Source organism: Pseudophryne corroboree, chromosome 5, assembly GCF_028390025.1.
Source record: "Pseudophryne corroboree isolate aPseCor3 chromosome 5, aPseCor3.hap2, whole genome shotgun sequence".
Classification (NCBI taxonomy): domain Eukaryota; kingdom Metazoa; phylum Chordata; class Amphibia; order Anura; family Myobatrachidae; genus Pseudophryne; species Pseudophryne corroboree.
The window spans coordinates 792,964,801-792,980,036 of record NC_086448.1 but is presented as its reverse complement, the minus strand read 5'-3'; the positions used below and the strand labels follow the sequence as shown (position 1 = coordinate 792,980,036).

At 43.7% G+C, this 15,236-nt stretch overlaps 1 long non-coding RNA gene across 1 annotated transcript in view; it reads left to right on the top strand.

The window, feature by feature from the left end:
- LOC134929474 (uncharacterized) overlaps positions 1–14,845 on the top strand; it is a 100,030-nt gene extending 85,185 nt beyond the window's left edge. Inside the window, exon 3 of the long non-coding RNA XR_010178579.1 lies at positions 14,451–14,845. This is a non-coding gene — a long non-coding RNA (uncharacterized LOC134929474). The remainder of the gene's footprint in view (positions 1–14,450) is intronic.
- The last annotated feature ends 391 nt before the right edge of the window (positions 14,846–15,236 follow it).

Genomic DNA, 15,236 nt, shown 5'->3' with positions numbered 1-15,236 from the left:
GCCTGCCACCCTGAGCCGCCAACAGCCAGACCCGGGGAGGGGGGAGTATTTCTTTTTTTTTTTTTTTTTCCCTAGCCAATCCCTGGGTGTCTCGGGAATCCTGGGATTGCCTGTTTTTCAATACCGGTACGCGGCCTGGGATTGGCCTCCCTGTTTTAGATATTGCATCACCATTAGCACAATGGAACAGGAAATATAATGGTTCTAGATTCCCTATTAGCCAGTAGTGTGTGCACTAAAAGGACAGAAGTGACGTATTTTCAGGTGCTCAGAGACACATAGGATGGGATGCACTATCAGTAAAAACTTGGCCAAACCTCCGAAAACTGACATGTTCAGGGATTTTACACAACCCTCTCATGCGTAGAAGTGACCCGCAGTGGATAGTGGAGATATCTGCAGCAGCCCACCGGCACTGAAGTCCCCATAGTATTCTGTGGGGCTGCAAAGTGCCGTTATACATTCATCTCCAAAAAGCAAAACTTTACAGAGTTTGTTCCTGCTAAGCAACATGCGGGGGGACGCCCAGCACAGGGCTAGTCCGCCCCGCATGTCTGGCCCTCTTCCCTGCCACACAGGTACAAAAGCATTGCATGGCAGCGATGCTTTTGTACCTGAAGAGTAGCTCCCTACCAGCGCAGCTTCTGCGCGCTAGCAGGGAGCTACCCATCGCTCTCCGGGTCGCAGCGACTGCGTGTGACATCATGCGGCCACCGCGGCCCGCTCCCTGCACGATCCGGGCACGCCTGCGTTGCCCGGACCGTGCCCCCATAATGGCAGCCCAACGCCGCAGGCCCACCCAGCAAACGCCTCTGCCTGTCAATCAAGCAGAGGCGATCGCTGGGCTGAGATGCTGATAGCATCTCTGGCATGCGTCGGCGGACTGCGGCACCTGCGCATGAGCAGTTCAGACCTGATCGCACAGCAGCGATAAGGTCTGAACTAGGCCTATAATGTGATGCTTGTTACAGCCCGTCCATAATAGTATCCGTATTTTATTTTCAGCAGGAGTCGGTACTGACTCCCACTGCACTCAAAAATATCTCAGACTCAACATTCTTAGTTTTTTGTTCTATGTTTTGCTGCAGTCTGATATTATCTTGCAGAAAACAGCAGGAGGAGAAAGTCTTGTTGCAATAGTCAGAACTTTGTACATATGTTGATTGGAGATATAGGGGGTCATTCGAAGTTTTTAGCAGCCGTGCAAATGCTGTGCCGCCTCCCACTGGGAGTGTATTTTAGCTTAGCAGAAGTGCGAACGAAAGGATTGCAGAGCGGCTACAAAATTATTTTGTGCAGTTTCAGAGTAGCTTCAGACCTACTCAGCGCTTGCGATGACTTCAGACTGTTCAGTTCCTGTTTTTACGTCACGAACACGCCCTGCGTTCACCCAGCCACGCCTGCGTTTTTCCTGGCACTCCTGCATTTTTTCGAACAATCCCTGAAAATGGTCAGTTGACACCCAGAAACGCCCACTTCCTGTCATTCACTCTGCGGCCAGCAGTGCAACTGAAAAGCTTCGCTAGACCTTGTGTGAAACGACATCGTTTGTTGTAATAGTACGATGCGCATGCACATTGCGCCGCATACGCATGCGCAGAAATGCCATTTTTTTTGCCGGATCGCTGCGCAGCGAACGAAAGCAGCTAGCGATCAACTCGGAATGACCACCCATAACCTATGTTTCTGCAATTTCTCTTAGATTTACCAGAAAAAGTAGAGCAGTAGTGAGTATATTTATAGAAAAGCATTTTGAAATGTAATTGTAAAAAAGCAGAGGACGGCTTTTTATATATTCTGTAGTTTTAAAGTGCATCTTATGTTTCTATTAAACTTTTTTTTTAAGTAATGGCATAGTTTGTTTCATATTTACTTTCAAAGCTTTCTTCTTTAGAAGTTGAAATATAATAAATATATATATTATGTTCAATCAATCTAAGAAGTTGTCTGTAGCAACTAATCAACTTTGAGGTACCAGCAAATGAAATCATCTGCCACAGTATGATTTGTAACACAAGTGGACACCGCAAAATGGTCAAGTTAAGCTAACAAAGTACTGTATATAAAACTGAACAAACGGGATCATTTCGAATTGATCGCTCGCTGCCGATTTTCGCAGTGCAGCGATCAGGTAAAAAAAAAATGCAAAACTGCGCATGCGTATGTGCCGCAATGCGCACGTGCGTCGTACAGGTACAAAGAGCATCGTTGCTGTGCACTGGTTCTAGCGAAGAATCCATTCGCACAGCCGATTGCAAGGAGATTGACAGGAAGAGGGGGTTTATGGGTGTTAACTGACCGTTTTCTGGGAGTGGTAAGGAAAACGCAGGCGTGTCCAAGCGTTTGCAGGGCGTGTGTCTGACGTCAATTCCGGGACCTCAGTCGCTGGAATCATCGCACAGGATAAGTAACTACAGGGCTAGTCTTGTTTTGTACAAAATTTTTTGTACCGCTCGGCTGCACAGGCGTTCGCACACTTGCAAAGCAAAAATACACTCCCCCGTGGGCGTCGACAATGCGTTTGCACGGCTGCTAAAAGTAGTTAGCGAGCGATCAACTCGGAATGAGGGCCAAAGAGCATTGTAACCTTGTAATAAATAAATAATATTTTTAAATAATCACATTTAGCTTATAAGCGACAAAGTACTAATAATGCAACATTTTAACAATATACACTCATTTAAAAAAAAAATAGATTGTAATTAATAATTTTTATAAAGAATATTTTAATGATAGCGGGTAAGCTGTATGTGTTGTTAGTTAATACACTGTAGCTTTACTTGTTTGGTAAGTATTACAGATCCCTTTTACACTGCTTGTCTATTTTGTAAGTGGTCTTATGGTTGCAAGTGTGTCACCACTGAGGTCTCACATCACAGTGGAAATTTGGAAAAATCCTGATCCTATCAGCATGTGAGTGGTTACACTGGGGCAGATGTATTAACCTGGAGAAGGCATAAGGAAGTGATAAACCAATGATATGTGCAAGGTGATAAAGGAACCAGCCAATCAGCTCCAATATGTAAATGAACAGTTAGGATCTGATTGGCTGCTGCCTTTATAACCTTGCACATATCACTGGTTTATCACTTCCTTATGCCTTCTCCAGGTTAATACATCTGCCCCATTGTTTGTCCCCTCCACCTGTTCCTATGCTGCTGGTTTCCTAGTTGCAATGATAATTTTTGTCATTATAATACGATCGAACCTGGTAATAAAACATGTGATGGAGCGCTAATGCCCAGTTTTAAAAAGAGCGTTGGTCTTGCTGCCACTGTCCCTTTCACACCGCACAAATGATGCAGTATCATACATGCCTACCTTGCTGCACCCTCCTCTGGGAGATGGCAGCGTGGTAGGCTAATGGGGGTGTGGCCAGCAGCAATGGGGGCAGTCTGGGGGTGTGACCGGCAGGGAAGTGAGCAGTCCGAGACATGGCAGCACAAACGCGTCATCGTGGCCCCGCCCCCGCTACACAGTGCCGAGAAAATTGGCACTGAATAGCAGGGGGCGGAGCTATGATGACGCGATTTAGCGCAAATCGCAGTATCATATCCCCCTCAGCCTGCCCACTTGTTCTCTGTTGTGGGCATCCAAGGGGGGTTGTGGGCGGCCGAGGGGGGGGGGTGCGGGGGGCTGCATGGGAAAGCGGTAGACTTGCCCACCTTTCCGGGGGTAATACCCGATTTTCGGGAGCCTCCCGGCCATTCCGGGAGGGTAGGCAAGTATGCGCAGTATCGAACTGGTATATTGCCGGGTTGACGCAGGTCTCTGTGCAGTGTGAAAGGGGTCAGTGACGAATATCCGGGTCGCCTGACCCGGTAATGCAAATCAGGAATAAAGAAGGGTTATTCCCGGGATGAATTTGGGGGCAGGTGCAGTGTGAACAGGTTGAAGGGTCGATGTGCCCAGGGACCCGTTCACAGCATAGGGAGAGGCGGCGCGGAGTTGATGTCATCTCCCAGCGCCTCCTCCACCCCGCCCCCGATGCTGGCTCCGCCCCCACCCACTATGGCAACCCGACCCGGCATATTGCTGGGTTGGGAAACAATGTGAAAAGTGTCTAATGCTGGGTCCCGCCATTGCGATGTGAAAGCGGTATTAATGGCGTTTCTTGCAGCAAGCTTGATTGCATGGTCCCCATATAGTCAGTGCGGCATCAGTGACCCTCCCCAATAACGGCACCGCTCCCACCACTCATCTAACTACTAAAAATATCAATAGTCATGAGACATCTTGAGTGTATGAGACGGCTGCTGTTGGCGCCACTCGTGCCGGAATGAAAATTAGATCGCAGGAGAAACATGTTCTATAAATTCCCATTTTGTCAGCAATTTAAAAAAGAGCTAAAATAATATTAGTTTCTCACATTGTGGAAAGCTTACATATGGCAAGGTATGATTTGCCTCATTAGCTCATGCAAGTTAAACTATCCATATGCTAATTAATGTATTGTGTTAATTGCTAATTTTCATTTTTCACAACAAAAGTGTAAATTGCGGCATCATTTGACCTTTGGAGCTCAGGCGATAAAGCTTTTTTCCTACCAAGTTGTGCAACTACTTTAATTAATTGCACCCCAGGGTTGTCACATTCTGCATGAGCAGGTACACAAATGGATGGCAATGTTAAATGGAGACAATATGGAAGAAAAGGCATTCAGACGCGTTCCTTGTGATACATGACAACTGACATGATACCCAATTACAAAATCACTAATTAGGGCTATCAAGCATATCACCATTCTCTGACTGTCAAATGATTACTTAGAATCTGGTTCAAAGAGCACATTCAATAGAATAGGCAGGTCAATCCCTGAGTGACCCGTATTCTAACATACATCTATTACTTGGGTAGCTTATTAAACAATTTAACAATAATGTTTTTTTTTTTTCAAATGCAGCTTTAATTAATAGTTCCTAGTTTCATGATCTTTTTTAATAGCAACCCAGTTTTATCTTTTTTTTTGTTTGTTCTAAATATTTTTTTTTAAGCATTTACATAGGTTTTCATTTGTTGTTGGCTTTTATTATTATTTTGCTGTTGGGTATAACACAAAGCTGTTCTCTGAATATATCTGTACCAAGGGCCTAATTCTAGGTTGATTGAAAAATAAAATTTTCCTCTAATGGGCAAAATCATGTGCACTGCAGGAGGGGCAGATATAACATGTGCAGAGAGAGTTAGATTTGGGTGGGGTGTGTTCAAACTGAAATCTAAATTGCAGTGTAAAAATAAAGCAGCCAGTATTTACCCTGCACAGAAACAATATAACCCACCAAAATATCACTCTCTCTGCACATGTTACATCTGCCCCACCTACAGTTCACATGGTTTTGCCCATTAGGGGAACATTTTATTTTGCAATCAACCTTGCATTAGGCCCCCAGTGTTGACAGAATCCACCTGGCAGGTAAACAGCCCACACTGAGGTGAGCCAGAGACCTAAGTCCAAGAAGTCAGTAAAAGTTAAAGGGGGACATAGTGGAACTGAAGCAGATGGAATACTGCACTGGATGGGCATACCTCCCAACATGACTCTCTCCAGGAGGGACACAATGCTCTGCTTCTGGACTTCCCTCTTAATGTATGATTGCCATCACCTGTGTTGAACAGGTTAATGGATAAGAAAGGTGTTTCAGCATAGGTGATGGCAATCATAAATTAAGAGAGAGGTCCAGAAGCAGAGCATTCTGTCCCTCCTGGAGAGGGTCATGTTGGGAGGTATGGGTGGGGGAGTGTATTGTACATTGCATGCAATTGCTCTCAGAACAGATGCACATTTCTGACCTTTTACCTTTTCCAGCTGGCTTCAGTGGCTTACACGTGGATAGGCAGAACAGAAGCATTCTGATAGAGGCTAATAGTTACGTTAAAGGCATGTTCACCTAATTGTGAATGCATACCTGTGAATCTGCCCCCCTTGCAGTGTACATGGGCCCTCATTCCGAGTTGTTCGCTCGCTAGCTGCTTTTAGCAGCATTGCACACGCTAGGCCGCCGCCCTCTGGGAGTGTATCTTAGCATAGCAGAATAGCGAACGAAAGATTAGCAGAACTGCTACTAAATAATTATTTGCAGTTTCTGAGTAGCTCCAGACCTACTCCTAGATTGCGATCAGCTCAGTCTGTTTAGTTCCTGTTTTGACGTCAGAAACACGCCCTGCGTTCGGCCAGCCACTCCCCCGTTTCTCCAGACACTCCCGCGTCTTTCCCTGACACGCCTGTGTTTTTTTAGCACACTCCCGGAAAACGCTCAGTTACCACCCAGAAACACCCCTTTCCTGTCAATCATTCACCGATCAGCAGTGCGACTGAAAAGCGTCGCACGAACACCAGCAAATCTACTAAGTTTTGTGTAAAATAACTTAGCGCATGCGCGCTGCGTACCATGCGCATTTAGCAACAAATCGCAGCATAGCGACAATCAGCAACGAGCGAACAACTCGGAATGACCACCCATGTGCGGGTGCTGAAGGGTAGGTGTAAAATTTGGCTGAATGCACACACCCTGCTAAGGCTGATTTCTCCTCCCTTCACGCTACTGTGAGCATGCTGAAACTATTTTATTTATATGGCTTGTTTAATGTAATATAATAGGTGACTCTGCTTCTTTTGTGCTGTTTTAGCAGCTTAAAGGAAGCAAATGAATAGCAGATTAGTGCACGGGGATGCGGTTAATATGTCAGAATCCTAGCAGCTGGAATACCGACGCCAGAATCCCGACACTCAGAATGCCAACACTGGAATCCCAACAGGGTCAGGAGATCGACACCGGAGTCCCAGCAGCCGGCATCCCGACCATAGCTATAGCGAGAGGATTAGGGTTAGGGGGGGAGGGGAGGTTAGATTTAGGAACTGAGGGGGGAGGGTTAGGCTGCGGGGAAGGGGGGGCTAGGATTAGGAAGCACTGGGTGGAGGTTAGGGTTAGGCTGAGAGATGGGGGGGAGGGGGTTAGAGTTGGAGGGTAGGGGAGAGGGAGTTACATACTTACCTCACCCCTGCTGGCGTCATTATTGAGACCGTTGGCGTCCCGTTCGGCAGCCACTCATACTGAACCCATTGCACATAAGGCAGTTGGCTGAATACATGGGCACTTTCCCTGCTTGTCCTGCTCTTGTTGTGCCACTACCCCAGCGTAAGGGTCTGTGACATGTTCATGATGGAAACCAAGTGGTTCTTATCTGCCGTCAAATTCTATGTTTCTATGTGTTCCATTACGCTGTGAGGTCCACCAGGATGTTTCCCTCCACTCTGCTATTACTGCATCTTGAGTAGGCTATTATCTCATTCTTTATCTAGAAAAGTATGTGTAAGTCTTGTTTGAGCATTTGCCTTGATTAAGTCAAGTTCAAATTGTTCTTGTAAACTGGAGTGATTGGGTCACACCCACCATAGAGCTCCAAAATCCTTTATCAGTACAGTTGCTCCTCAGTACATGCCAACTCATCATGTGGATCGGGGGTACACCCTGTGGGAAGGAAAATAAATGGGGTGAACATATCCATCTAATAGGACATTATATGTCTGCCTTATTCCTTATGGAACAATTCTCCCTTTTGCTACTCAGTTTACTGGCCTGGATGGAGCATCCATACCACCAGTTATAGTGTATTCAACCTCTTGTAGTTCGTGTACAGCAGTGGAAACAATGATTATGCTGCCCACTGCATGTCTCCTCTTAAACTCAGTTTCAGTGTATACATAGAGGGCAACACAAGACTCTCATGTATTGTCCTTGCTGGCCCTGTCATCCCAAGTGCAGGAAGGTCTGATCACAGCAATAGGCATGAAATACAACACGTCCCCCTCTTGTACATCCAGGATGCCAGCTGCAAAGATGTAATTCTCTCTAGGTATGCCTTCCCGGGCACTGAGAGGGATCCCTTTACACACTACTTTGTCTATTGGGCTGTATAAGGTAATAGCAGGTTCACTATTAATATCAAGGTGTTCCTTGGTCCCGATGACCACAACTTGTGGAGGCCTAAGGTTTGGGAGCATGAGCAGTCATTTGTATGGGGTTAGGTCACCCTCTACTGATCTTTTATACAGACAATATACTGACTCCTGGAGCACCTTATCCCACTCCCTCAAAAATATTCATAGGCATGTGTTTAAGAATTTGCTCTTTTATGAGTCCATTCATGCATTCTGTTGAACCTGCTGCCTTAGAACAATAGGGACTGTGGTACACCTAATACACTCCCCTGTCCGCTGCACAAGCCTTTACTCTATGTCCTGTGAAATAAAAACAATTGTCAGACTGGATCTCAAGAGGAACTCTATAATGCAGAATAAGATCTTCCAGAATCTTGATAGTGTTTTGTTGGTCTGCATAAGCAGAGGAACATGCAACAAGAAACACAGAATAAGTGTCCACTGCAGCACAGCAGTATTGAACGCCCTCACATCCTGTAGGCATAAGGCCAATGAAATCAATCTGCCATACCTCTCCTGCACGTTCACCTCTGTATATGGATCCCATATCTCCTGTCAACTTCTCTCTGTAGTTCAGCAACTGACACGTTTCACATTTCTCCACATTTTCTCGGGCCATTTGTTGAGTCTTAGGGATGCCTTTTCTCTGTACCCCAGCATAGGTGGCTTCAGCTCCTTGATGACCACTCTGAGAATGGGCCCGTTTTCTCAGATTATACAGTTCTGTTTGTTCTTAACAGGAGAGAGCAAGGGCTCTGGTATTTTAAAAGGCACAAAGGTCAACTAGAAAATGTACATTAATACTAATAAACAGTAGGGGGCAGTGTTGCCTCAGTTATGAGTATAAGCAATAACATAAAAAAACACCATTATATATCAACAGGGCTACTAAAATATCAGACTGGGTTACTTCCATCTGTTTATCCAACTTCCACCCCACTCTATTCAATCCTATTCTTAACACTGCTATATATGTACCCGATCTAGGTGTGTCCTCCTTCCTCTCCAGCTTGGGCGTGTCATGTCACTTTAGCAGTGGGAGCCAGTAGAGTGGCCCCCAGCTCCAACTCCACATGTATGTTGGATGTGGGACAGACCCTAGCAGATTATTATATAGATCAGTGGTTTAATGCTACAGGCTGTGTTGTTTTTAGAAAGGTCATATAAAATCTGAGGATTTTCTCATTTCCATAATTATTATTCGTAGGGAGCGCTTTATTCCTTAAAGAATCTTTTTCCGGATAAACACAGAACTGGTTACATCACAGCCTACCATTTATGCAGATTTACAGCAGTTTACATTCATATCAACAGTTGTGGGCAGGGCTGCTTGGCTTTTTATTGTGGTTTTGTGGCCACACTGCAATTCATAAACTTACTGCTGCAGTTTCATATAGTAGATATGCCAAACTGTTCCTAGTTTTGCCAGACAACGTAGACTATAAGAACTTTAAAGATGTTAAAAGACTTTGTTTCCCAGCATGTGCTCCCAGATGTGTGCCTCTATCCATGAAGGACAATGTGGAGTTAAATCACATGACAGCATTGGGCATCATTACTCCAATAGTAGAAGCCACCATGTGGGTATTGGCTATGGTAACTGGGTGTGGTTCATCAAATCGACAGTGTCTAGGTCGACAATGTTTAGGTCGACCACTATAGGTCGACAGTCACTAGGTCGACATGGATGGAAGGTCGACAGGGTTTCTAGGTCGACATGTGCTAGGTCGACAGGTCTAAAGGTCGACATGAGGATTTTTTTTTGTGTGTCGTTTTCTTCGTAGAGTGACCGGGATCCCAAATTAGTGCACCGCGTCTCCTCGCATGGTGCCTTCGCTCCGCTACCGCTTCGCTCGGCACACTTTACGGTTCCAATCGTAGTCCTCGTGGATCGTTAAGTATGAAAAAATGTAAAAAAAGAAAAAAAATGTGAAAAACTCATGTCGACCTTTAGACCTGTCGACCTAGCACATGTCGACCTAGAAACCCTGTCGACCTTCCATCGATGTCGACCTAGTGACTGTCAACCTATAGTGGTCGACCTAAACATTGTCGACCTAGACACTGTCGATCTTCAGACCGGATCCCATGGTAACTACAGTAAAAAATGGATGGTTTGTAACACAACTGCATTGACCCTGTGCATCTGAACAAAACTCTGATGAGACCGCATCACCACCTTAGAACTGATTACCAAGTGATAGCTGATACACCTAATGTATAGATCTTCACCACCCTTGATGTCAAATGTGGGTTCTGCAGATCACTTTGTACAAGGAATCATCCATGCTCACCACGTTCATGACACTTGTGGGCAGGTACTGTATACCTTCCTACGAATGCCCTACGGCATAAGAACTGGCAGTGAAGTATTCCAATGATGCATGGAGTATCTCTTCGAAGGATACTCTTGTGAGATGATTTTGGATGACATCCTCATTTGGTGCTACACCATGGAAGAACATGACATGCAACTATGATAGGTCCTCCAAAGAATCTTGGAAACCAACATGCTGTTAAACCCCGACAAGTGCCATTTCAGAGTAACTGAGGTCCCATATGTTCTACTAACTTCAGAGGGTATTAAGCTGCATTCTGCCAAGACACAGGCTATCCAACACATGCCTACCCCCATAGATAAGATGAGTCTGCAGTGCTTTTGGGGTATGACCAACTACTGTACCTTTTATAATTTCTGCCATAATACAATGAGGTCATGGTTTTGCAGAACAATGTTGAATGGTGTTGGTTGGACTGCCATGCTGCTGCTATTTCTCGCCTCAAGGCTATGCTAGCTTTCAGCTCCAATTGTTTGATGTGCATGTTCCTGTTGTGATCTCTGCCAATGCCTTCCAGCATGGTCTTAGTGCTGTCTACCTGCAGCATAACAATCCCATTGGTTTTGCTTAAGGGTCCCTTACTGAGACAGTTGCTTTTGAAAAGGAACTGTTTGCTCTAATTTGATTGTCAAAAGTTCACAGATCACAAACCCCTGATCACTATTATCTGTAAACCCCTGCATACAGATGTCCTTATACAGCTTTGCCTGGGTACGATCGCATCGCAGGCAAAGATTCCTGGCACAATGTGGCATTCGCAGGTGCGTGAGTGCGCAGGCAGCTGGAGTAAGATGCTCCCGCTGCCCCACATATAGAGGGGGACTCTATGTCCATGGGTAACGGGCAGATATGCTCCCACTACCCATAGTTTAGTGTGGTTACCTCTGCGCCATTCGCAGGTGCGAATTGTGTGGTTACCTCTGCGCCATTTGCAGGTCCACGCACCTACGAATTGTAGCAGAAAAAATGCAATTGTCATGGCATTACCATGAGCCACTCCATGCAGCCCTTCTCAGCGAAGAAGATGTGAGGACACATCTGTACTGCCTCCACACAAATCCAACATTTCATACTCAAGCTCCAAAGGTACCATCTAAATGTGGTATACAAATTTGGCATGGACCTCCATGTCACTGACGCCTTATCACGTACTCATCTCCCAGACTTGGGTCTCCCTGATGATGATGATGATGGCCTGCATGTCATGGAGTTTGATGTCCTTTCCTCCAGGTGTATGGAGGAGCTCAGTAAAGTCTAACTCAGGGATGACTTCTGCCGACGATTGTACATTTAATCCAGTGACTTATGCACAGCAGGCATACCTTAAACCTCCCTTATAACATATGGAAGAAACATTGAATGATGGCCCTGTCAGCCAATCTGTGCATTCAGCTGCTGCCTCTCAGCCAGTGATCAGAGATGGTGTCCTAGTTATCTGTATCTTCACATGGTGAAAGGAAAGAGAGGTCAGTGATACCAGTGCTCTTAGGATGCTGACCACTGTATGTGCTGTGTAACAGGAGTAGTATTACCTGTCTCCATTTTTGGAAATGCCTCTATCCCAAAAGAAGAAGTGACACTTACAGGGGGCCTGAGTACCTTACTAGGGATGGTGGTGGAGGGATTTTGCTAGAATATTCAAGTTACATCAGCGCGTTAGGTCCAACGTGTGTCAATGCGGAGACATAATTTTTATCCCCACTTAATTTTATTATATAGATTAACTTGTGTATAACAATAATTATTTATTACAAATATCAATCACATTTCCGAGCTTTGATCTCTTGTGGGTCATACAGTTATAAAGCTCATGGAATGTTTGGATAGGTACAAGTTAATGGGGTGTGCTGTACAGTGCATTATTACTGTATGTAGTCTTTTTAGCCTAGGAAAAATAATTAAATTAAAGCAACCATATCCTTTGAACAACAAATTTACTAATTGTTTACTCGTGTGTGTGTGTGTGTGTGTGTGTGTGTGTGTGTGTGTGTGTGTGTGTGTGTGTGTGTGCATGTGATTAGTGTATTTCATTAGGATGTGTGTACATCTATTTTTATTAATTTGTTGTTTTTGTGTAAGCCAGTTTGCACTTGACAGCCTACAGCCAGTGAAAACAAAGTAATGTACAAAAAAACAGACCAATAGCAGTGTTGTAAATACCAGGGACTGGAGAGTAATATAGGGATGTATTAAAAGTGGGTAAAAGGGAGAGAGGATATACAGTAAATTAGGAAGACTATTGGGGTAGGTGACATTTTTCTCTAGATCACAGGTGCATAACTTGTAGGTCAAATCACCAACAGGGGTTAAAGAATCTGTTTTCAGGATCGTCTTAGTGTCAGATGGCAAATATATCGGAAAAATAAATTTTTGGGGATCTCTGAACACTGACTGACACTGCATGACTAATGTTTAGGGGTATACAGTATTTTCTAAAGTGCGGGATTATAGAAGTAGAGATTTTGCCCATAATAGGCAATCAGATTCTAGCTATTATCTTCTAGAAGGTGCAAGATAAATGATAAGTTGAACCTGATTGGTTGCTATGGGTAACATCTCCACTTCTTTAAACCTGCACTTTAGTAAACATACCCCTTAGGGTCCATGCTTGAAAAAAAGTTGAGCTCCACTGCTCCAGTCTCAAAAAATTCCATGCATCCAACCTAAAAATAATTTATAAAATTACTTCTAAATAAATATCTGTATAATAGACATTTTCCCAAACTATTTTACAGACATTTAATTTTTTCTAAACATGGGGGTCATTCCGAGTTGTTCGCTCGTTGCCGATTTTCGCTATACTGCGATTAGTCGCTTACTGCGCATACGCAAGGTTCACAGTGCGCATGCGCTTAGTTATTTTATACAAAAGTTAGGTATTTTACTCACGGCATAACAAAGCTTTTTCATCGCTGTGCTGATCGTAGTGTGATTGACAGGAAGTGGGTGTTTCTGGGCGGAAACTGGCCGTTTTATGGGAGTGTGCGGAAAAACGCAGGCGTTCGAGTCGCAAAACGCGGGAGTGGCTGGAGAAACGGGGGAGTGGTTGGGCAAACGCTGGGTGTGTTTGTGACGTCAAACCAGGAACGAAAAGGACTGAGCTGGTCGCAATGGCTGAGTAAGTCTGGAGCTACTTAGAAACTGCTAAGAAATTTCTATTCGCAATTCTGCTAATCTTTCGTTCGCACTTCTGCTAAGCTAAGATACACTCCCAGTAGGCGGCGGCCTAGCGTGTGCAATGCTGCTAAAAGCAGCTAGCGAGCGAACAACTCGGAATCACCCCCTATGTCCTTGATGCTCTACTATTGCTTCTCAACAAATTATTTAAAAATAATGTTTATGAGTACCCAGATCTCCCAACTCGTTTTTTTTACCTGTAAATTGATATGTAAATTACACATAGACGTAAAGAGTCAGTATTTACCTAAAAGTCTCCCATGTCCAAAATGCTTAGGACCAGAAGTATTTTGGATGCCGGATTTTCGGATACAACCTGTATTGTGATTAGGAGTAATGACATAGCAATTTGTAACTTCAGATATCACAGTTTAAAAAAAATAATAGTTTTAATCATGACATATTGTTCCTAATTAAGCGGCATATGTAATATAAAAGTTGTTTATCAATATAACCCGTCACATCATCTACATTATGTTTGGCATTTTTTTTTTATCTATCATTTGTTTTGTAATCCATCTAAAACAGGTTCAATATTTAACTGAGTCTTAAACATTTTTAATTATATTTACTGAAAATATTTATTTTGCTTTGCATGCGAAGTGGTGCCTATTTATTATGCAGAGAACTGTTTGTGCAGATCAGAAGACACCTAAAGATACGGGAAGAACATTCAGGTTACAAGAACAGAAATTTGAAGTCAGCGCAAATCCAGGGGGGCCTGTATCTTTTCATCCCCCGTTAAAATCTCTGCAAATTCCATACGGCATGTTCCCATAAAAGTAACTTGCCACATGCACAAGTGTACTGTGAAAAAAATAAGCTTTCTCTGTCGTCTGTATCTCAGCCATTGTGTGAATATGAATATTCTGATGAAAATCGTGTAGCTGTTTCCTTACTGTTGACGTCTGCTACTCAGTGTTTTCGATCCTGGTAACAGATGGTGCACCAACTGACTTTGAACAGTCTAATGTAACATTCATTGTGCTTCACAGGAAATCAGAGATCAAGCCACATTGAAGAAGGTGAAACAGCACCTCATCAGCCAACAAAACAGTATGAGATGGTGGAAGCTTCAGAGAAGAAAGAAAACTATGATGGAAAATAGGGAGTGCAAATGAAGGCGTATTGAGAGAGCCAGGCAGACTATTTCCTAGCTGTCAGTCTAGGTTAACGCAACGTTGACTGATAAAAAAGGAAAGCCTTAATCATTCGGGGGATCTATCCCATTAGTGGATTTAATAATACCGACCTCATACATTTTAATGGGACAAATGAATCCAGGCTTCAGTAATTGATTAACCTTGTCAAGTTAAGATAATTTCATCTTCGGCTATAGCTTTTATTTGCGCTGCGATGGATGTCTAATTAAAGTTAGTAGTTACAGTAACTTTTTTGTGGTATTTTTGTGTGACCTTACATTTTGCTGTAATAAGGTGTACTATTTTTTATTAAAAGGGCCGGAATTTGATACATAACAGTGCTTCTTTAGCATCCGTTTACTTCTTTTTAGCTCTTATTTAAAAAGCTGTATTTTTTGTAAAAACAGACAAAAATTCTACTTGTATTACCGCAAGAACTTCTAAATAACGAAAATTCTGCAAATCAGTGTGGAAAGAGAAGATGTCGTCGTTTCCATAACACAACCCCCTACTTAGTCATATTTAATTCAGTTATAAATATGACAACATTGACATAAATGTTGAGAAGAAATGAAATGTTTGCAGAGCTGAAACAATACAGGTTGAGTATCCCATATCCAAATATTCCGAAATACGGAA